Source organism: Zingiber officinale, chromosome 10B (assembly GCF_018446385.1).
Source record: "Zingiber officinale cultivar Zhangliang chromosome 10B, Zo_v1.1, whole genome shotgun sequence".
NCBI classification, from domain to species: Eukaryota; Viridiplantae; Streptophyta; class Magnoliopsida; order Zingiberales; family Zingiberaceae; genus Zingiber; species Zingiber officinale.
This window is the reverse complement of record NC_056005.1, coordinates 81,757,863-81,780,739: the sequence shown is the minus strand read 5'-3', so window position 1 is coordinate 81,780,739 and position 22,877 is coordinate 81,757,863.

Here is a 22,877-nt window from a genome sequence, read left to right as displayed (position 1 = left end):
TGTAAAAACCTTGTTGTTCTCATTTTTTACTTTTGTGACGCAAGTTGTCTTCTTCGATTGCTGCCTAGCTTTCACCGAGTCATGTACCTTCTTTGAGTAAGTTTTCCAAGTCAGCTCCTTTATATAGATAAGTCGCAAAACCTTAGTTTCATGCCCGTCGATTATTTTTCATACTTGTTATTGTGCCCCTGTAGGTCAAGGACTTGTTGCCATCATAAAGATTGTTCTAACGGAAGGAGCCACAAAACACAAATGAGTAACTACAGAAGCAGATATTATAAGTATCTTGGGATAGTTTTGATATGATCAACCAAGTTAAGATAAACAATGTGTTCTTAATGTCGTGTTTAAGTGTACATAGACTTAGGAATATAAGAAGTAGAGCGAAAGACGCGATGAGTGAGAATGATGGTACTGAAAGTAAGTCAATAGACTCGCTGCATCCGAGAGAGGAGTAGCTGCGGAAGAATACACCGATGAAAAGAGAAGAATGCACATAGAGTCTCCGAGGGACGAAAAGTCTAGGAGGAAGCATGCTTGAGGAGAATATCAAAATTGAGTTCGGGTGAACTTAACTCTAAACAATCAGAGCATCATCTAAGCAAACATAAGGAAAAGAATAATGGACAATGCTGAGATTGACCATTCGGATGAACAGTGCTCAAGATACCTTGGATGTCCAGTAGAGAAGTTGCAACCGAAGAGTCTAGAAGTGCCTAAGTTGACTAGTGACGCCTCGGATGAATAGTACATGAGATGCCTTAGTTCAATTGGAGGTGCCTTCAATGAAGCAGAATGTTGCGATACTAATAAGAAGCGGGAATCCATGTCAGTGCAACCAAGGCCCCTCCAACTGATCCAAAGAGCCTCCAAATAGCTAGATTAGAAACAGAACATTGCATGGATAAAACTTATCTAGTTGGAGGAGCCTTGGACCACTCGAGGCACCCCAAACTGCCATGTCAGTAAATGATCACTTTGACCATTGAGCTATAAATAGTATCCCAAAGCCAGTTGTAAAAGATACACATGTACTTGCATTTCTATTCTTATTTTTCACTATCTAAGCTTTCAACTGTTATAAGGGCTTCTAACCTGTAACGACCACCCTTCTTACTACTACTACTCTCTAAGGATGACCGTTACTTAACTACTAACTCTACTAAACCGGTGTGATTAAAAACCACATGGAAACCCTACTGAAAAATTTCGACAGAGTCTCCCTTGTACCGGTGACCATATTCAACAATACATGCAGTATATATACTCAGCCACAAGCGGCTGGAACACATAACAATCAACCACGCAGCATAAAAATTCTAACTCAGCAACAATATAGGAAAACTAATCCATACTCACAACTGAATAGCAAACACAGTATCAAGTGTCCTTATAAACAGTTATCAAATTTCCTTAACACATAAAGACTTAATTAACTCAAAGAACAAATCATAATTTATTTTATTCGCAAGGATCCCTAGGACTTCCATAGTGCAGACATCACACACCCCTCTTGCATCTCCTTGTCGCCTTCCTTCATATTAGCTTCCCTTTTTCTTTATCTGCAATAGGAGAAAGTGCAGTCTATAAGCATAAAGCTTAGTGAGCGCTATCTAACTCACAAAAACACGATATGCATGTATACCAATAAAAACATGCTAAAACTGAATGCTAATATGTAAAGCTACTCATGCTCATAAATAGCAAAGAAATCAACTAACAGAAAAGATAACATGTATAACTACTCATGCTCATAAACTAATAAAGAAAGCAAACTAACTGGAATGCTAACATATAAAGCAAAACATGCTCATCAACTAGCAAATAAATAACATGTAAGAAACTAAACATGTAAAAGCTGTTAGCATAAAAGAAAGCTAAACTTGCTGATCTTTAAAACAAAGTGAAACTTACTTCTTTTACTCTAATCTTATTCTTTTATTTCACTTGTTTAAAACTTATACTTTAATACTTGAAAATAATAATCAACTTCTCTTGGGCCCAGGCTTAGTACCATCTTATGCGCGTTCCCTAATAGGTTGGGGTAGCGAGCCACCAATCCTAAAAGAGCAGACCTTGGTCTACCAGGGCCAAGACCTTGGAATTGGACACCTGGATTTGTTTAACGACAACCTTGGAAGTCGGGTACTAGCCTCTTCTTAAAAGTAAAATACTTATTATCTTGATTACTTCTTCTTTAAATGCCTTGGCATTTTAATAGGCACCTTGTGTGCCAAAAATCCATAAAGTCTTGACTTTGGGATCTACTTAAGGCCTTGGCCTTTTACTTCCTTTTCTTTATCTTTCTTATACTTTTCTTAAATCCAAAATACTGTTAGGGTATCCTTCGTATGCATCTATGAATGAAACTAACTATGTAACACATAATCATGCATAGAATACAAAAGAAATCTGCACATACAATACTTATAAAAAATCTTCACTAATGCTTAACAGAAATCTGCATTCTAGCTTAACAAAAATCTGCATATAAGCTTAATAAAAATCTGCATTCTAAGCTTATCTAAAATCTGCATACTTGAATGAAAGTAACATATCTAAACATCAAATCTGTATACTTCTCTAAATCACAGCTAACTACTAAAACCCGAAAACCAATTTTATAACAGTTCATTGCTATTTCAGTTAACAAGGCATATAAGAACTTAAATCCTTTTGCTTCACATAAGAACTTCACTTCAACGTGAGGATTTCTAAATCTTGCAGCTAATTCCCAAATGGAGTTATATTCCATTAGAAATGGGGTACATCTTGCAGTCTTCTCTTCTGAAACCTTAATTCCTACCATGCGTGATAAATCATCCTTTAATTGTACTAAATTGTTATAAAACTACCTTGATTCCTTATAATCCTCCCTAGCAACTATAAGACTTTCACAATTGTCATCTGAACCTTAGAGTAAAACATTTGAAAATCTTCTCTTTTCAGACTTTAAACTTTCTGGATTCTTTAAACTTACAAAAACATGTTTACCAACTTTGAATCCTTATCTCTTTTCTCATCTTCTAAACTAAACTTCTACTCTGAAGTTACTACTTGCATATCTAAATCAATCACATACTTCTCACCTATTAAATTTATTACAACAATTGATAACAAAAGGGTCTAACTGGTTAGAACTTGAAACTCTATAAAACTTATACTTCTTATACTTTAAAATATTTATCTTTTCTTCTTCAGACCTTGGTTTTTACTTTACTTATAACTTCTCATAAATCCTTAAAAGGATTAAGTAGAATACTATATGTACATATAGATGCTAGAGTTGCATAAAACAAGTTCAATTCGTTAAGACTTGCTGTGAACATAAGGGATTGCATCTAACTATACATGTTGTTCAATAACAAGGAAATCAAAGATTTGCATACATTAAATTAGACCATTCAAGCTCACTGATTTGCAAGGAAAAACTAATCCTAGGTGCTTAGATTACGGGTTGTACATGCCACCTTATAGCACCAAAAGAACTGAACTTGTTGAAGCTTTAACTTCTATAAGACCTGCCCTTAGAGGTTCAATAATAATGGCTTTATAAAATCTAATACCAACTTAGGCTTAATTCTGCATATTAAATTAACAGAAAACTGCACACTAAACTTATAAAATCTGCACTTGTAAACTTAACCAAATATGCACTATAAACTTTAAAGAAAACTAGCTAATACTGGCTAAAGAAGACAAATCTCTATTCGACATAAATAATCTTGATGAAATTATGGCACTGTCACTCAAACCTGAAGATTTCAATACATATAAACTGTACTCAATCATGTCTTAACCTCCTCACTCTATACTTGAACAACCTTAGCATTATCACTAAACAAGGAAACAAGATCTCAAAGCTTGAATATTTTACACCTAAGACCAATTGCTACCTGACTAATTTTAAATCGGATACCTCATAAATCTATGCATTACAATATACAAAGGAAACTATTATCGCACGGAAATCAAGCTTAACATAAATCTGTTTTTGAGTTTAACCAAAAGAAATCTGCAGAACATTTAAATTACACACTTTAGGAACTAAACTAAAACCAAGGTAACCTACGGCTTATTCACCAACAATGTGGACCTTTCCCTTATGCTTTTATATTCGTATTAACTAGTAATTAGATGTATATCCATATCCATTACATTTGTGCCAAGATGAGCTACAACTCAGCCTTATACTAAATAAACCATTCATGTTCTTCTTTGAAATTCATGGCAACAACTTAACATTTCTTCCGGATCTAAACAAATCTGCATTAAGATTCATAACAGCAAGTATCAAATAGAACCAGCCGAAACCTCTACTAATTCCCTGTTCATTACCCCGGCAAGAAAACCATCACAACCAGTAAAGGGTTTGCTACTGGAACACTAAACAAATACCATTCCTAAATCAACACCAATCAACAGGTTAACTTAGCATGGAAGTTGAATCAACCTATTCTGTTCAGGGATACAACATCGAGCCACGGCAAAATACTCATGCTAGCACTGAAACACCCAAAGTTCACTGCATTACAGTATCACAAAGCATGAAACTAAGTAGCATAGAATCCAATCAAAAGCACGAAAACACAGCAATACGAGACATGATGCAAAACAATCTCGACTTGAAATCTGAAATTCTGAATTCGTTTGTTCAAAACTTTCGGGAACAAGGAAAGGAATAAAAGGTAAACCTCGGAGCTATCCTACTGCAGGTGAGTAGCAACTCACCTTCGTTTTCTTGGACTTACAACCGAGAAAGAGAGGTTCTAGGGTTTCGGGTGAGCTCCAAACCCGGCGTTTCCTCGCGTCCGCGTGCTCCCCTCGACGAGATGGCCACGAACGTGTGAGAATCTCGCGAAAACACCCCTTGGCCGGCGTCGGAGACGAAATCCTAACCTCGCTGCGTTTCTGCCCGAGACCGTCGTGCGCCGTCGCGAGCGTGAGAGAAGAGGAATTCGGGTCGGGAGAAAATAAACCTAAGTTATCTTTTATCTCTAGGATTCTTATTATCTAACTACTGCTTAAATATATTCATCTCTTTCCTTAATTAACAAAAACTCGCTGGCACAGCTGGTTATCTGCATTTCCGCCAAAACCCTAGGTCGCCGGGTCGAGCTTCGGCTCGGTCATTTTTATGCAACCTTTTTAAACCTAAGATATTTCGGTTTTAATTATAGCTTAAATACTATTTGATTCGGGTTTTATTAAGAAATCCGCGGCTGGTCTGTTGGTTAAACGAATCTTTGCTTAACCCGAGGTTTCCGGTTCAAACCTCGACTTGGATGTATTTTTGTCAAAACTTCTTTCGTTTTGTAAAAATATCAAACGACCTCCAAAAATTACATAAAAATACTCTATAAATTCCTAAAAATCTCTACAATTTTTCTATAGCATTTCAAAAATATTTTTGGAGCTCAAAATGAGAAAATTTGGGTCGTTACATAACCTTTATCGAAGGAGGAGTTTTTAATATTATGCTTTCACTGTCTTAGATTAATAGCCACTTAGGTTATAACCAAGTAATTTCTAGTCTTTTTTTATTTTATGTTTTTAATTATTAATTGTGTCTCCTTGCTAAATAAGAAAGTAAGACAATTTCTAATTTTAATTATAGGTCGTCTATTCACCCCCTCTAGTCGGTTCACTCAATTTGACAAGTAACATCAAGCCTAACTACTTTAGAATGACTAACTGCTAATTGAACTAATAAGAAGATGGTCAGATCAAGCATTCATCCACCATCGATGGAGAGTTCACGCTTTGGAAGCTCAAAATAGAAGTATATTTTAAAATCAATTTTTACATTTTACTAACAATAAAATATAATTTTGAAGTGCCTAAAGATGAGAATGGAGAAGAGAAGGAAGAGCTTAACTAGAACAAGAAGTAGCAGACTGACTTCATGGCCAACGACAAATCATATTCCATCTACTGAGTGAATAATCGTTCTAAGAAGTCAACCGGATTGACACCTATGATTTTGCCAAATAACTTTGGGAGAAGTTCTTGAAGTTTCATGAAGGAACAATGGAGGTCAAGCTAACAAAATGGGACATCCTCCGAAATCAACTAACGAACCTTCAGATGGAAAAAGGAGAAAAAGTGACTCAACTGCACGCAAAGCTCAAAGAAATAATAACTAAACTCAACAACCTCAGAGAAATAGAAACGAATCAAGATTCATTAAGGTATGCTTTAAATGTATTTATGAGAACATGAAATGAATGCTTATAGTAGAATCCTACTACATCTCCAAGGACCTCAAGATAAGTTATTTAGAAAGTTTATTTTTCACTTTTGAATTACATAAATCAAGATGTACATACCTAAGTAAAGAGAAGTAGACCCAAAATCTAGCACTCAAAAATAAGAAGAATGAACCAAATTGGGAATATTCTCTCAACAAAGACGAAGAAGCTTTTATGGTAAGAAAGTTCTCAAAGTTTTTTAAATATAACAATTTTAATAAGAAATAGGCAACAAAACTACTTTAAAGGAAAAGGAAGGTTCGATATTATAACTATCAAGAAGGATATATCAAAGACAACTGCCCAAGATTAAAAAGCAAATGAAAAAAAAAGGAAAAATGGTCAAGAAAATCCAAGCACAAGAACCTCAAAGTAATATGGAGTGACTTATTATCATCCGAGTCTGAGATGGAACAATACGTTGAACTATCACTGATAGCTAGCCACCAGGAAGAAGATGATGAAGCCACTTTGGAAGAGAGCATCAATGAAGGGGGAGCATTTATCTACAAGTCCAACATAGTAAGTGAGGTATGTAGCCTTCCCTCAGATCAACTTTATGAAGCTATTAAAATGCTATCTAGAACTTTATGCAAAACTAGGACTATATATATATATATATATATACCGGCTTACTATAATATTTTGATAAACTTAAAGTTGAAAATTCTACATTAAATGAAGAAATAGAAACATTGAAATTAAAAAAGAATTCTACGGGCTCATATTCAAATATTTTTTGAATTTTTAATTATAGAGGACTAACTTGATATTTAAAAAATCATATGAGCCAAATTATAAAAGTTATAAAAAATTATATTCCATGAAAATATTTAATTAATCTAGTAGGTAATAATTTATTTTAGATTCCAAAATCTGTTCTAATTTATTAATTAATTTTTATGTATATACTAGAAATTAATTTAGTTGAATTATGAAATACTTTCACAAAATTAATTCTTCATAAACTTTTTTTTTTGCTTTTTTCTATTTAATATTTTTTTCTATGATAAACAAAGATGTTACCGGTAAACACAAAATTTTAAAATTTTTCAACGGTTACTTAATTTTTTATGAATTATTTAATAAAAATTTAAATTTTAAAATTAAAAATATTTTGAAGATTGAAATTTGAAAAACTTGATTTTTCTATGGATAAAAATTAACTTTTCTATGTTCAAAAAAATTAACAAAATTTTTAGAAATCAAAATATATTTTTAAGCATTTAATTTCAAAAAATAAATATTTCTATAAAAAATATATATTTTAGTTATAATAAAAATAGTTTTCTCATAAATTTTTTTATTATAATCTACATAGTTTTTTTTGCCATTGACAAAAATTTTGAGGATTTTTCCAAATTTAAAAATAATTTTCAAATTATCTTTGAAAAAACTGAGGTTTAATTCTTGAAAATTATTTTCTTAGTAAAATAATTTCTATAAAAAAGACATAACCTTGGATAATCTATATGCAGCACCTAGAAATTTTTTTAGAATTTTTCTATCCTACTTTTCCTTATTTCTTTTATGTGATCAAAGGGGAGAACTAATAAGGGTTAAGGGGAGTTTGAAATTTTCTTTCTTGAAAATATTTAATGTTTTAACTTTGTAATTTTCTTTCTTGTACTTAATTGGAATACTTAAAATTTCATAAATCAATTATTGTTTTTATTATTTTTTGTTTTTTTCTAACCTTAATTCGGATTGATGCACATTAAAAAGAAGATTGTAAGTACCCCGGGATAGTTTTGATATGATCAACAGAGTTAAATTAAGCTCTGTATTCTTAATACTTCGTGTCTGAATGTGTAGGGACTTAGGAATACTAGAAGTTGAGTAGAAGATGTGGTAAGTAAGAAGGATGACACGAAAAGTGAGGGATAAGGAGTTGTAGAAGTATATACCAGTGGAGCTAGAAGGACGCATACTGAGCGTCCGAGGGATGTGAAGTTGGGGAGGAAGTTGTAGGTCCGATGAGGTTGGCTTGAGGGGGGGGGGGGGGGGGGGGGTAACTCTGCAAGTAGGTTAGAATTTTATCTTACTTTTCAAACTTAGCAAAGATAGACAATTAATTAAAGCAAGTAATTAACATAAAAGAAACAACTTAAAAATAAGTAAGAAGGTTAGAGTTTACTTAGTTAGAACATATTTGGTTGTTAATCTAAGATAATGAAAGTACTAAAAGAATTTCTTTCGTTGTAGGCAGAGAAGTCTCTTACACCTTTTGAAAAGCTCAAAAAAAAACTAAGAATTGATTACAGAATTTGTTGATTAATTCCTATCTCCAAGGGACTTTTTATAGCCTCCTGGAAAAAGATACTATTGGTTAGAGGCACCTCCAAAGCATTCCAGGGCATTCCCAAGTGGATAAAATTATATCCACACTTCAATGGTCAGCCAACAACTTTCTGCATTTGAGGGCACCTTCAACTTTCTTGAGGGCACCTCCAATCTGCTTTAGGGCACCTCCTTTGAATAGGCACGAGGATGTCTTCCATCGCCTTGAGAGCACCTTCAGCTCCATCCAGGGTTCCTCCTATAGGAGGAGAGAGGGTGCCAAGAAGTCACTTAGAGGCGCCTCTAGTACATCTAGTTAACCTCGAAAGGTTAACTCTTCCTTGTGCATGCTTGAATGATCATCCAGCCATCCAGAGTTGAGCTCACCTGAACCCAACTCTGACCTTCTCCTTAAGCAGACTTCCTCCTAACTTCTCATCCCTTGAACATCGTGTACGTCATTCTCGTCTACCGGTATACTCTTTCATAGCTTCTCGTCTTTCGGATGCACTGAGCCTATTGACTCCCTCCTTATGCCATCCTTCTTGCTAGTCATGTCTTCTGCTCAACTTCTTGTGTTCCTAAGCTCCTGCATACTCAAATACAAGACATCAAAATTGCAAGACCTAACTTAACCCCCGGTTGACCACATAAAAATTAATCCAGGGTACTTATAATCTCAGCCTTTTTTATGTGCATCAACCCAAGTTAAATTAAGGTAAATAAAATAATAAAACTATTTAAGAACATAAGTTTGTAATTTATTAAATGTACAATCAAAATTTTGCCAAAAATTATGCAATCACCTCCCCTTAAACTTATCCCCTCCCCCCTAGTAAAAAAATATCTAAGGCTGAACTGGTGAACAAGTTTGAAAATTTTTAAATATTCAAATTTAGGGATTTAGAGACCAGATTTGACAAAAAAATAATTTGAAAATTATTTTTAAGTTTCAAAAAATACTAAAATTTTTTTTATGGTCATATAGAAATAGAAAGATCAGAATAAAATTTTCATGAAAAATAAATATTTATTTTGACCATTATGAATATTTGAATTAGAAATAATAATTTTTGAAGTTAAATACTTTAAAAATAAAATCTTATTTCTAAAAACCGTGATAACGTTTCTGAATATATAAAATTTAATGTTTATCCATAAAAAAAATTAAAATGTTCAAAAATAATGTCTCAATAATTTTTAATTATAAAAACATTATTTTCAGTAAATAATTTAGAATAAATCAGATAATGGTTAAAAATGTCGGAACAATTTCTTGTAATAGAGAACATAATTTTTATCACAAAAAAAATAAAGTTTTATAAAAATAAATCTATGAAACATTTTTAATTTTAAAATATGATTTTTGTTAAAAAAAATTTTAAAAAAATTATTTTTTGATCATAACAATTTTGAAATTTTTTCTACTGATGAATAAAGAATTCATTTTTTATATAAAAAAAAATAAAATCTAATTAATTTTGAATAGAAGGTATACAAAATAATTTATTTGGTTAATAAGATAAATTCAACTATAAAACAATTCAAGCATGTATAAAAATTTATTCAATATGCTAAACATGATTTAGAAACCTAAAATAAATTATCTTCTGCTAGATTAATCAAAAATTTTTGTGGAATGACATTTTTTGTAACTTTAGTAATTTGACTTCTATGATTTTTCAAATACCAATTAACTCTACCATTATATTTAACTTTTGAAATTCTAAGAACATTTGAGCATACAGAATTCTTTTTGAGTAATTCTACTTATTCTTTTAGTTCATTTTTAATTTAATTTTATTGAAGTGTTCTAAGGGACATATTATTGCTAATTTAATTTAAATCAATATTTTCCTTTTTTATTTTCACATATTTGGACCTTAATTTGTATAATGACCTAGACATCAATTTAATACTTTGAAATAACTATTCAGAGGAGAGGTTACGTACCTCACTTACCATGTTAGACTTATAGTTTGACACTCTCCCTTTATTAATACTTTTAATGCTCATCTCAGACGAGCTTTCTTTATCTTTATCTTTTTGGTAACTTGTCATTAGTGCAAGTCCAGCATATACTTCGATCTCTTATTTAAATGATGATGATTCATCCCACACCGCCTTAAGATTCTTGTGCTTTGATCATCTTATCCCCGGAGCTATGGTGCCACAGTAGGACATCCAGGTTGTCACCCGGACATCCAAGTTGTCACCCAGACATCCATCTAATTAGTCTGGGCTTAGCATTTGGCTTATTGAGGAGAAACTTCAAAGCCGCATGATCAGAAAATACAACCATATCAGAACAGAGTAAATATGATCTAAATTTATCTAAAGAAAAAACAATAGCAAGAAGCTATTTTTCTATCGTGGTGTAATTTGCTTGAGCCGAATCTAAAGTCTTTGAAGCATGGCATATCACATGTGGTGCTCCCTCTACTCTCTGTGCAAGTATTGCTCCTATAGCAAAATTTGAAGCATCACACATCAGCTCAAATGGTAAAGTCCAATCTGGTGGTCTGATAATAGGTGTAGAAACCAAAGCTTCCTTCAATTTCTGAAAAGCTTCCTTACACCTCTGATTAAACTGAAACTCCACATCTTTCTGAAGCAACTGAGACAATGGGAGAGCAATCTTACTGAAGTCCCTAATAAATCTCCTGTAGAATCCTGCATGGCCAAGAAAAGCTCGAACATCCCACACGCATGCGAGGTAAGAAAAAGAAGATATAACACTAACTTTAGCAGGATCTACTTCAATACCTCTCCTAGAGACTATATGACCTAAAATAATTCCATGATTTACCATAAAATGACATTTTTCAAAATTAAGTACCAAATCAGTCTCAATGCATCTATCTAAAACCCTAGACAAATTTTCTAGACATGCATCAAATGATGAACCATATACAGAAAAATCATTCATGAAAACTTCCATGCAATGCTCTAATAAATCACCAAAAATACTTACCATGCATCACTGAAAGGTTCCTGGAGCGTTGCAAAGTCTGAATGGCATGCGTCTATAAGCAAATGTACCGAAAGGGCAAGTGAAGGTAGTCTTCTCCTGGTCCTCTGGGTCGATGCAAATATGAAAATATCCAGTGTAACCATCAAGGAAGCAGTAATGTGACTTACCCGCCAGTCTCTCCAACATCTGATCAATAAAAGGCAAAAGGTAATGATCTTTTCTGCTTGCTTGATTCAACTTCTTGTAGTCCACACATACTCTCCAAGAATTCTTCACTCTTGTGGGCACCAACTCATTCTCTTCATTAGCTACCACTATCACCCCTGATTTCTTTGGAGCCACATGGATTGGACTCACCCATTTACTGTCAGAAATAGGGTAAATAATACCTACCTGTAGAAGTCTAGTCACATCTTTCTTGACTACATCAAGGATCAGTGGGTTAAGTCTCCTCTGAGGTTGTCTCACTGGTTTCACATCCTCCTCCAAATTAATACTGTGCATGCAAATAGAAGGGCTGATACTGGGAATATTTGCTAGAATCCATCCAATAGCTTTCCTGTGCTGCCTCAGAATCTCTAATAATTTGCTTTCTTGTTCTGGTTCTAAATTCTGGGCTATTATGACAGGCAACTGCTGATTCTCTTCCAAGTAAGCATACTTTAAGTGCTGAGGTAATGGCTATAACTCATCCTGTGTCTGGCCAATAGAAGATGATCCTAGGGGTAATGGCTAAGCAATACCCTACACATAATTCTTCTTCTCTGAGCGATTCTAAGGATAGAGCTTCTCCTAAGCAATCCCCTACGCACAAATCATCTCTCTCAATTGGAAATAATCTACTTGACCTATCATCCACTCCCAAGTCCAAAATATCCTCCAAAACTGTAGAAGATACATCACCTTGACCAACCTCTGCAAAATCTGAATCTGAATCAATTTCCCAAAAAGAAATCCATGCTATCCAACTCCTCTAAGATATTCATACTAAGAATAGAATGATCCTCTCTAGGATGCTTCACAGCATCAAAAATACTGAACTAGACCACTGTATCTCCTATCTCCATGTAGAGTGTACCCGCATGAACATCAATCTTTGTCCTTGTAGTCTTCAAGAATGGTCGTCCAAGAATAAGTGGAGATCTATTGGCCAGATAGTCCCCCTCCATATCAAGGATATAAAAATCTACAGGAAAAATGAATTCTCTCACCTTAACCAAAACATCTTCAATAACCCCAACTGGATGAGTTTGACTGTGGTCTACTAACTGAATGACAACCCCTATAGGTTGTAATGGTCCAATTCTCAAAGTCTGAAAGATTGATCTTGGCATCACATTAATTGAAGCTCCCAAATCTAACATAGCATTCTCAAAAAGATTGCTTCCAATCTCACAAGGTACTGTAAACACTCCAAGATTTTCACATTTCTGAGGAACTAGTTGAATAAGAGCAGATACGTTCTTTCCTAAACTGATCAACTCATTCCCCTTCAACTTCTTCTTGTGAATACAAAGATCCTTAAGAAATTTTGCATACTTTTGAATTTGTTTGATCATTGTCAGCAAGGGAACGTTTACTTCAACCTTGCTAAACAGATTCACCAACTCTTGAAACTCCTTAGCTTTTTCCTCTTCTATATTCTTCCTTGGCTGGACTTTACGTTGAGGAAAAGGCAGAGGAATATAAAACTCTACATCTTGCTGTGCTGGAAACTTTGAAGATGAACTTGCTGGAATTTCTGCTTTCCTAATAAAGCTGTTGGAATTTTCTGGTATAATATCAATCCTTTCTTCTTCATGAGCCAAATTCTTTGGATCAATGTTGATTGGATTAGAAGTTGAATTTGGGTTGAGATTAGATGCTGGAAAGTCCATATCTCTGCTAGATGATGATGTTTGAAAATTTCTAGATTCTGGAAATTCTGCTGTTGAAAATTTTCGAGCAACTTCATCCGAAACCTACCTTCCACTTCTCAAAGTTAATGCACTAACATTACCTTTTGGATTTGGTGTTGATTGAGAAGGCAACTGATTTGATCCTTGAGCTTGCAACTAATTAATACTAGAAGCTAATTGTCCTATCTGCCTCTCAATATTTTACAATGCTGAATCTGTTCTTTGCTGATTTTGTTGCTGCTGAAGAATTTGTTGCATTAATTCCTCCAATCTAGCTTGCTGAACATCCGAATTAGAAGAGCTATTAGAACTTCCTTGAGTTAAACTCAATCTTGAAGGTGCTGGAAGTGCATTTTGAATCGAATTCTGCCCTTGCTGAAAATTCTGATTTTGATAATGATGTTGCTGACTTTGATTTGGAAATTGCTGGTAAGACTGGAATTGTTGCTGAATAGGTTGGAATTGCTGCTGGAATCCTTGTTGAGGTTGCAGGAAGTTCTGATTTAAAGATGATTTTTGATGAAACGAGTTACTATACTTCAAATTTGGATGATCTCTCCAACCAAGATTGTAAGTAGAAGAATAAGGATCATATTTTTGGGGAAACTGAGCTCTAGAAAATGCTACCAAAGACTCATCTTGGACATAACTCTGAATTATGATCTTGGCTAGAACAAATTCCACAAACTCCCCTTGATTGATACAGAAATTGTGTACTCAGTAAAGTGGGAGTTTGATTAACATTATTCAATGCCAATTGCTTCAGCAAAGATGTCAACTCCAATAACGAGTTCCTTATCTCCTTTTGTTCGCTAGAAAACATTTGCACCTCTCCAACTTCTCTTGTAGTTAATGCCCTACTTCCAAATTGTTGAGAATTTTCTGCCATCTTAGAAATAAGCTCTCTAGCTTGTTCTGGAGTTTTATTCACCAAAGCTCCTCCAGTTGCTGCATCTATCATACTTCGGTCCATAGGTAATAAACCTTCATAGAAATATTGGACTAGTAGCTGCTCACTGATTTGGTGCTAAGAACAACTTGCACATAACTTCTTGAATCTCTTCAAGTAATCATAAAGTGTCTCTCCCACCACTTGTTGAATTCCACAGATACTCTTCCTGATAGTAGCAGTCCTCGAAGCTGGAAAAAATTTCTCCAAGAAAGCGTCCTTTGTCGGAACCCCAAGGTTGTTTTGGCGTGATCAACAAGTTAAGTTAGGTCCTGCGTTGTTTCTAACCTTGTGTCTAAGTGTGCAGGAGCTTAGGAGCACAGGTACTCGAGCGGAAGACGCAGCTAGCGAGAAGGACGGCACGTGGTGCGTCCGAGGAACGAGGTGCTGCGGATGAGTACCCCGGTGGGCGAGAAGGAAGTGTGCGGTGGTTCCGAGGGACGAAAGCCGGAGCGGAAGATTGCTCGGGAAGCAAGAGACGCAGCTAGCGAGAAGGTCGGCACGGGGTGCGACTGAGGGACGAAGACTGCGGATGAGTACGCTGGTGGATGAGAAAGAAACATGCGGCTATTCCGAGGGACGAGAAGCTAGAGCGGAAGGCTGCTCGAGAGGACCGGAAGTTGGGTTCGGGTGAGCCCTATTCTGGATGGCAGATATCACCCAAGTAAGCGGATCCGGAGCGGAAGACCCGGACCAAGGCGGGACTGAAACGAAGCAGAGGTCCCGGACGAAAAAGTCAACTTTGTTGACTTTGGGGGTCCGGGGCGCCCGGAGCTGACCGGGGCGCTCAGAACCCTTCTGGGCGCCCGGACTAGTAAAGTTGACCAGATCGAGATTTATCTCGATCTAAACGTTGGGGGATAAGTTTTATCCCCCCTAGGGCGCCCAGAACCCTTCCAAGCGCCCTGACCAAGGCTATAAATATAGCCTTGGTCCAGAAGCTTTTTAACGAACTCTGAATTGTAATTCCAATGCTTGTAAGCTTTAGTGTAGAGTTGAGCTTCTGTTTTCTGCACTTCAACGTTGTACGAGGCTTCTCCGCCTAAAGGAGTTTTTAGTGAGCTTAATTTTCCTTGGATTAACAACCACATCGGTTGTAACCAAGTAAATCCTTGTGCCTCGCTTTTTCTTTATGCTTTTAATTTATCAGCTTACTTTATATATACAAGTGTTAACTTAAAGAGTTCGAGGAAGGGCTGTTTTATTTTTTATTTTACAGGACTATCCAACAACCCCCTTCTAGCCGGCCGCAACGGTCCTACAAGTGGTTTCAGAGACGAGACGCCTCAGAAGGACTAACCACCGTCTGAAGCAACAAAACGATGGCCGGAGCAAGCAAATATCCACCAGCATTCGAGGGGGAGTTTTATTCATGGAAGAAACAAATAGAGGTATACCTTAACTCAGACCTTGGTATTTCTTTAATTTTAAAATCTGGTTATGAAGAACCGAAGAACACGAACGGAGAAAGACTCGATCTACGTCTCTAGAACAAAAAGCAATGTAACGAATCGATGGAAAACGGACGGGCAGAATTTCATCTCCTAACCGTGATACCAATTGAAGATCTCAAAAGAATTAACGAATACAACAGCTCAAAAGAACTTTGGGAAAAGTTCTTAAAACTCTACGAAGAACTGATTGAAGCCGTCCCCTCAATAGACATCGAGCCGTCATCAGAATCCGAGACGGAAGAAATTACCGAGACAACTCCAACAGCCGAAGTACATCTCGAGATCAATGAAGGGGGAGAATCTTCGGAAGAAAGTAATTCAACAGGGGGAGAACCAATGGTCGACGAGGTAAGTAAGGTATGGACTCGAACCTCTGAACAACTGGTTCAATTAATCAAATTACTTGAAGATTTTTGCGAATCAAAAACTGAATCATCGAAAGAATTTTTCGAATTACCAAATGTTTTGACGAAAGATTCTTATGAATCACAAAGTATTTTTCGAAAACTTTTTCCGGATCTAAAAATTTTTTCGAATTACAAATTATCTCGTTGAAAGAATTTTTGGAATTGCAAAATGATTTGACAAAAGATTCTTGCAAGTTACAAAATATTTGGTCAAACGAATCTTGCAAATTACGAAATATTTTTTCAAACAAAGTTTGCAAATTAGAGAGATTATCGAAAGAGCTTTTCAGATTAGAAAATCTTCTGTCGAATAAATTACGAAATATTTTTTCGAACAAAGTTTGCAAATTAGAGATATTATCGAAAGAGTTTCTCGGAGTAGTAAATCTATTATCCACAGATTGTTGCAAATTAAAATTTATGTTGTCAAAATACTTTTGCAAATTACAAAGTATTTTGTCGAATGAAGTTTGCAAATCAGAAGTATTGTCGAAAAACTTTATCAAGTTTATATTATCGAAATATTTTTGCGAATTAGGAATTCAAAATACAATAGAAAATGACATGTTACAATTGTTACAAATTTCTACATGTTCAAATTTTCTTGCTTCAAAGTTAAGAAATTATGATAAATTAAAATAGAAGTTTAAAACTTTCTGATAAAAACATTAGAATAAAATATATAAATAAATAAATGCATAGAAAATTTCTTTTAATGTTATCAATTCTCTTAAATTTTCTTGCATAAATTTTTCGGCTTAGAAAATTTTTAATTATTGATGACGAATACTTAGAAGTTTTTTTTTCAAAAGTTATTTCTTGACTTAGAAATTTTCCTTGACTTGGAAATATTTTTCTTGAAAATCATTGATATATATTTTCATTATATTAACCTTTAGATCCTGCTTTGAAACCCCATTTTTTTTGTGATCAAAGGGGGAGAAGGATTAGTATAAGTCTAGGGGGAGGTAGACCAAAATATTAACTTATTTTTGCCCTTAAATTGCAAATTAAGTTAATTTACTTAATTTTATTTAATGTCTATTTGACCCTAGCTTAACTTGGGTTGATCACACCAAAAAGGGGGAGATTGTTGGAACCCCAAGGTTGTTTTGGCGTGATCAACAAGTTAAGTTAGGTCCTGCGTTGTTTCTAACCTTGTGTCTAAGTGTGCAGGAGCTTAGGAGCACAGGTACTCAAGCGGAAGACGCAGCTAGCGAGAAGGATGACACGTGGTGCATCCGAGGGACGAGGTGCTGCGGAAGAGTATCCCGGTGGACGAGAAGGAAGCGTGCGGTGGTTCCGAGGGACGAAAGCCGGAGCGGAAGATTGCTCGAGGAGCAAGAGAGGCAGCTAGCGAGAAGGTCGGCACGGGGTACGACCGAGGGACTAAGACTGTGGATGAGTACGCTGGTGGACGAGAAGGAAACATGCAGCGATTCTGAGGGACGAGAAGCCGGAGCAGAAGGCTGCTCTAGATGACTGGAAGTTGGGTTCGGGTGAGCCCTATTCCGGATGGCAGAGATCACCCAAGTAAGCGGATCCGGAGCGGAAGACCCAGACCGAGGCGGGACTGAAACGGAGCAGAGATCCCGGACGAAAAAGTCAACTCTGTTGACTTTCGGGGTCTGGGGCGCCCGGAGCTGACCGGGGCATCCGGACCCCTCCGGGGCGCCTGGAACCCTTCCGGGCGCCCGGACTAGTAAAGTTGACCAAATCGATATTTATCTCGATCTGAATGTTGTTGGATAAGTTTTATCCCCCCAGGGCGCCCGGAACCTTTCCAGGCGCCCCGACCAAGGCTATAAATATAGCCTTAGTCCAGAACCTTTTTAACGAACTCTGAATTGTAATTCCAACGCTTGTAAGCTTTAGTCTAGAGTTGAGCTTCGGTTTTCTGCAATTCAACGTTGTACGAGGCTTCTCCGCCTGAAGGAGTTTTTAGTGAGCTTAATCTTCCTTGGATTAACAACCACATCGGTTGTAACCAAGTAAATCATTGTGCCTCGCTTTTTCTTTATGCTTTTAATTTATCAGCTTACTTTATATATACAAGTGTTAACTTAAAGAGTTCGAGGAAGGACTGCTTTATTTTTTATTTTACAGGACTATCCAACAACCCCCTTCTAGCCGGCCGCAACGGTCCTACATTCTTCATATCAATCCAAGAGGTAATATGTCCTGGTGGCAAATAATACAACCAATCCTTCGCTACACCAGTTAGTGAAAATGGAAAAGCCCTCAACTTGATGTCCTCTTCTAAAATACCCTGTGGCTTCATAGTAGAGAAAATCACATGGAACTCATGTAAGTACCTGTTAGGATCTTCTCCAGATAATCCTTGAAATTTAGGAAGCAGATGGATCAACCCAGATCTCAACTCAAAATCTCCTACCAAAGTTGGATAAGTAATGCATGAATATTTGAATGCTTCATCAGGGGCTACCAACTCCTTCATTGTTCTATTACGATCAACCATGGGGATGTCTGACAATGACAATGTATTTTCGGAGACCTCTGAAATTTTCTCTTGAATTCTTAGGGCCCTAAAGGTTCTCTCAATCTCTAGATCAAGTTCAAATAATTTGTCCGTTGAAGTCCTGGTCATGACAACAAAATCAAAATGAGTATTAAGATGAATTTCCAATGTAAGCAAGTAAGATGCAAAACAAAGTAGCCAAAAAGAAAATTCACAATCTTAAAACAATCACACATTACTAGTTATTTCCCCGGCAGCGACGCCAAAATTTGGCGTGCACCATATTGCATGTCACGTGGCACATCAAATTAATTAAAATTGAAACTCATTAAAACTAAAAACTAAAAACATGAAGTGTAGTAAATGTTGGATCGAAGCGTTCGATAGAGGGGGATGAATATCGATTAAAAAAATCTCAAGTAAGTAAATACGCAGCGGAAAAAGTAAAGTAAAAAGAATGACACAAGTAATTTTTACTTGGTTCGGAGCTTGTGTCGACTCCTACTCCAAGGCCCGCACACAAGGATGCTTTTGATGGGCAATCACTAATAATTCAAAATATGGATTACAAAAGAAGTATAGGAATTATTAGAAAATAAAACAACCGACAATAAAAAAATGCAAAAAAATTAGCAATTTGTCGGAGAGCTTTCGCAGTGTCGCAGGAGCATAGAAGAGCAGATCGTGAGTTGTACTTGTGACTCCAACTTTGACCCTCCTTATATAGGAGGTTTGGGGCGCCCGGAACCTTCAGGGCGCCCTGAATATGACGTAGCCGAGCCAACCAGGGCGCTCCACGTGGCGAAATGACGTTGCGGATAGAAATTCACCTCCGAGTGCTTGGATCCCTCTCGGGCGCCCGTACCCTCATTTTCCAGCAGATTCCTTCCTGCAAGAAAATGTTAGTCCGGAGACAAATATAAGATATATATCCTACAAAATAGAGTATTAGCACAGTTAAAAATCAAACAGAATATTAATTAGATTCCGTCTCCTTGAGACCAGAATCTAGTCACGATCTCAACTTAGATATTCGAAATGGATTTAAGTCGAATTGACGCCTAATGTTCCCTTCCCGGGAACGCGTCCTCACAGTCACTCCCCTCGAGTGACTTACCTCCACTTACGTGCCAGACGTCCGGTCAGCCCTTCGACCCGTCTGGACTTCGTGTCAGTTACCTGGTCAGCCCGTCGACCTAGCTGAACTTCCCTGCAACACTGAGTTAGCACAAAACAGTGTTAACAAAATTCAAGTATACCCTAGGGTTGCCTAGCTTCACTCACTAGGACTTCCATTTCCTAGCTTCACTCACTAGGACTTCCTCCACCTAGCTTCACTCACTAGGGCCTGGTTTCACTCACCAGGACTTCCTCCACCTAGCTTCACTCACTAGGGTCCAGCTTCACTCATCGGGACTTCCACCACTTAGCTTCACTCACTAGGACCTGACTTCACTCACCGGGACTTCCACCACCTAGCTTCACTCACTAGGGTCCGGTTTCATTCACCGGGACTTCCTCCACCTAGCTTCACTCACTAGAGTCCAGTTTCACTCACCGGGACTTCCACCACCTAACTTCACTCACTATGGTCCGACTTCACTCACTGGGATTTCTACTTTGCCTAACCTTTGGTTAGGACTTCCCTTTGCTAGTCATCTAGTCCTAACTATACTTCTCTCTCTTAAACATCAAGTCCTGTTTGGGTCAACCCTTGGTCATATTGTCAAATATTGAAATCCTAAAGGTCGATTGCACCAACAGTAAAAAGTCCTAAGTCGTATTTTTTTAAAGAGTAATTAGTAAATGTGTAAGTGCCTAGAATGTGATATTCATTTTGAGCTTTATTCTGGAAATGAAGTTTCGGTTATTTCAATATGAAAATTTGAGTGACTAGTTATCTCAACCAAATGCAATGCAATAGAAAATGTATGATTGACAAAATTGAATCTGAGTAATTAATTCTTTACACAATATAAAGCTAACCTTAAGAATTCAAGCTACGACAAGCAAATTTAACATGAAAAATATCAAAGCAAGTAGATCTGTCAACTTAACTAAACTGGACTAAATTACAGTTGATTGATTAAACCTAATTACTCGAAGCCTAACTAAACCAAGAGATATCCAATCGAAGGAAACAAAGTTTCTAAACTATTCAAATCTTAATGAAGTTAATGAATCTAAAAATTAAGTAACTCAGATCTTAAACTAAGAAATGAATTGAAATCCTTAAAGACTTATTTCTGGTTAATCTGAAATGAAATCCAATATAGAGCATAATTAGTTCTGGGTATTGTTGAATTGAAAGAGAAACAAATCTAAGCAATAGATCTAATAATCGAAACTAAAAATCTAGATAAAGAAACATCTACAAACTCAATCAACGCTTAAGAATTGTCTCTCTGCAAGTCACAGAGAAGCTCGCAAAAACTCCCTTGAGCAATCGCCGGTGCTGATTTAGATCCTCGGCTAGAAATTATGAAACTCACAGCTAAAAGAAACCTCCCTTCAAGCTTGCGATCTCATCAAAATTCCATCATCCGGTGAACAGAGGAAATGGACGTCGCGATCCTTAATCGATTGATCGATTCAACTTTGAAATCGCGAGACACTTAATTGACGGAAAGATAATAGAAACCCTGGAAAAAAACTCCTCCTGAGCTCTTGTCTCTTGATAGAATCCTCTAGATCTGGAAAACTCACTCGATCTGGATTCTCCCGTGAATGGTGTAGTGTGAAGATCGCGGAAAGAAAAACCTCCCTCCACCGCGATTTGATGCTCGGAAGATAGTTGTCGATTACTCAGTACATCTTCGGTGATAACAGATCTTGAATGCCGAGTTGGTTGTAGACGGAGCTTTGTGTCCGCTCGTTTGAGATGACGACGATGGCACAGTGAACAATAGTGCAAGCCACTGTTCACGATGCCGAAATCTGGAATTTAAAAAGGTAGATCCGCTACCTTAGAGGCCCCCCTAGTGCCGGCCCCACGGATATGGAGGGAGGTTCATGCAGGTACACAGGCCATAGGCACATGGCGGGGTAAACCCCAGGTCGTCAGTTCCTGAGAATTTAAACTCTAGCTTAACCTGGTTCAGCCACTTGCACTTGGTCTGGGCTCAACACTTCTTGACTCCTTGGTGCAGCTTAAGCTTACTTGACCTACCAAGTCAGCAGTACAGTGGCTTGATTCAAGTTACTGTCCAAACTAGCCCACTTCAATGCACCCATATATGCTCATTGGGTACAAAATCTTCACCTACACCCAAAAATTAAAATATAAGGTACCAAGCATGAATTAAAAATAATAACTTGAATTAGCCTAAGATACATCTTGATTAGCAAAATCCGGCTTCAAAATCAATCATTCAAACAAAATAATCTCCAAAGCCAAACAATTCGAATCGACATATAGAACCAAATTGACCTATTATCAGTCTGCCTTATACGCCACAACATAATGGTGTATCAGATATGCATCATCGAATCCTATTGGACATAGTTAGGTCAATGATGGATCATACAAATCTTCCCAAAATCTTTTGTAATTATGCACTCATGATAGTTGTTTACTTGCTAAATAGAGTCCCAACGAAGGTAATTTCAACTTCTCATATAAGGTATAGGCTAGTAAGAAAATTCCTCATATCTTATTTAAATATATGGGAATGTCCTACTTATGTGAAGAGGACTGTATCAGACAATTTGGACACTAAGTCTGTTTATTTATTGGATACCCTAAGGAGACTAAGGGTTACCAATTCTATCACCCCTTGGAACAAAAGGTCTTTGTTTCATGGCATGCTGCATTCTTAGAGAAAGAGTTTCTCTTGCAGGAAGTAAGTGAGAGTATAGTTGAACTTGATAAAGTTTAAGAGACTCCAATAGATACTAATGAGATGCCTAATCAAGAACCGCAACCGATTATAATATAATCTCCTCGTAGATCAAGTAGGACACACAATATTTTTGAGAGATATGGATTATTACTTGTAAGAAAATCTAATGACATATTAATCATTGTGGATGAGGAACCTACTGATTATGAAGAAGCTCTGAATAGTTCAGAGAAGGACAAGTGGCTTACAACCATGAAGTCAGAAATGGATTCCATGTACAAAAACTAAGTTTAGAATTTGGTTGACCCACCTGAAGGAATTATGCCTATAAGGTGTAAGTGGA